Source organism: Penaeus monodon, chromosome 43, assembly GCF_015228065.2.
Source record: "Penaeus monodon isolate SGIC_2016 chromosome 43, NSTDA_Pmon_1, whole genome shotgun sequence".
Lineage (NCBI taxonomy): Eukaryota > Metazoa > Arthropoda > Malacostraca > Decapoda > Penaeidae > Penaeus > Penaeus monodon.
In genome coordinates this window covers 22694602-22697101 of record NC_051428.1, presented here as the reverse complement: position 1 = coordinate 22697101, position 2500 = coordinate 22694602, and positions in this window count along the sequence as shown.

Here is a 2500-nt window from a genome sequence, read left to right as displayed (position 1 = left end):
CGCAAACCTTCGAAGAAAATCCGCTCAACCGCTTCAAGACATTGCTAAGAAAAAAAAAAGCACGTAAATACACGCTTGGGCCCCCTTTCTTATTTCTTTTCCCTTCCTTCTCCCATACATATGTTAAGCCGTTGTTTTTTTGTTGGATTAAAAGGTGCTAATGACAGCAAATGGCACGTTCTCACACTATTCCTTCACCTTGGATCTTATTTCCGTGTGATCGAGTATGCAATCAATACACATGAATATCGTTCGTTAGTTAAGTAACTAATTATTTTCTCTCGTTTTTAGAGATTTATATTGTTTCATCTGCAACGAATTTAATGCATTCGTGATTTTATCTTATCACGAATATCATTTCATTTTTCCTCCCCCTCGCCCCAACCTGACCGTACCTTTTCTTTCGCTTGCGGTCACTTTGGATTAGAAAAAGGTTATTTTCCCGTCTTGACCTGACCTCACTTTCTCTTTTCCCGGTCGGTGGCGACGTGGGAAGGTCTGATGACTGCATGGTTCCCTGTATTTTGGTTGTTATTTTTGTTGACGCCTTAGCATTGTTACATTGCTTTGGTGCACAGAATTGCCCAATATTGCCCCAGGGTTGCGTAAACGCCTAATAGATCTGTGCTCCGTCATTTGAAAGTAGGTACAATAAACCGAAGTTATTCGTTCGGCACCTTTTGAGTCGGTGTGACACACAGTTACGTCCATTAATTAATGTAGGACTAGGGTTTAAACTAGAATCATTATTCGCTTATTAATCACACCTTTCTCACCCTCCTCAAGTCGCTTGCATGTTTTGGGTACACCCCAAGCGTTTGTGTGATTCGTGAAAATTTATATATCCTTAGGGAATTTTGCGAGCGCCCATCACAAATACGCAGAAGAGGGCAGGTTATTTATATTCCCTGGCTCGAGTCGCCTCAGTCATATACGGCATTTGGGTATAGGATCCCCCCGTTAATGAGTTTTAATGAGGTCTGGCATGCATAGCTAGACATGTACCTCAGCAGTTCAGATTTCTGACCCCAAGAAGAATTGCTTGATAAAAAGTTGGCGAATATATTTTCATGTCACCATTCATTCATGCGTACGTTCTGTCCCATATCATTATATGTTGAATTCACTATGGTAGTTGAAATAATTTTAAATAGCTAGCATTGCTATTTTACTTCAGTTTTGTTATAGTGAACGTTAATATTTGTGTTTGTGATTCATTCTCTGTGTTAGGTCACTCTCGCTATCCCTCTCATTCATGCTAGCCGGCACTCACACACGCATACACACACACATTCACCTCACTCATACACGCAAGACAAAAGACACTTACCCTTTTCATTAATAGGGTTGGTTGCTGTCTTAGTGCTGCCGTAAAGATTTATGGTGTATCTCTTTAGCCCGCAATTTTGTCTGTCGTGACGAGTGGCTTGTACATGATGTACAAGTTACATCTATTTCTTCTCTGTGTGACGACTGTGGTTCAAGTAAATCCTCGCGGATTGCCGAGGTCGTATCCCTTATTTACTCTCATATCTATCAGAGACGGTTGGGAGTTCAAGCCAGGTCCACGCGGATCGCTACTGACGTCTCCCTCTTCTATTTTCTTCTTTATCTTTGTGAAAATAAAACAAAAAATAAAAAAAAAGACGAAAATAATTTAAAACCAACATTAAAAACCGCAAATCTTTATAAATCACCAGCTAGTGGTAGTTAGCACCCTCTCTTCTCTGTTGCCTTTCTTTTTCTCTTACTCTGGCCCTTACTTGTATGATCTGGTTCCCCGACTATATATTGCAGTCGGACCGACATGGCACCAAAGGAAGATCCTGCTACAGTTCCGGTCACCTTAAGATGCCGTGGGAAGGACGTCATCGAAGATCGCCAGAAGCAGGTGTTAAGCCGTCCATGATGTTGTGGATGGGTGATGTCTGCCGAGACGCCCCGAGTTGCCGCCCCCCACCTTCGAGACGCCGCAGATCCATTCAACTCCAGGAGCTCGTAGCGCAGGTATCAGCCGCCCCTGCCCCGACGCCCATAGATCCGGATAAAGATTACGAGGACGTGTGGACGCGAGAAGGACCTGGACGAGATCTGTGAGGATGTGTGAACGAGGACGCCGCCTAGTTAGGCCTGGGCCAGGAGTACGAGGAGGTCAAGACGAATCCAAAGTCAAGGAGGACCTGTGCGACACTTTCGAAAACGTGTGGACATCGAGGACGGACAGATTACACCGAGGACCAGGAGGATGAGGACGACAGGCACGAGCAGCCACGAAGATGTACCAGGACAATGCACGTGAGAACGAGATGACCAGCCAGGTTAGGTCACCCTTGAGGCAAATCTAAGACGCCTCGAGGGCGAGGCGTGAGTAGGTGGCCGAGCAATGTACAGTGGAGCAATCAGTGTAGCAGACGGAGCCGGTGACCTCACCTCGCTCCCCCCATGCTTCCTCCAGCTGCTGCTATCGCTCCTCCAGCTGGAACGGTCACTACTTAAACCG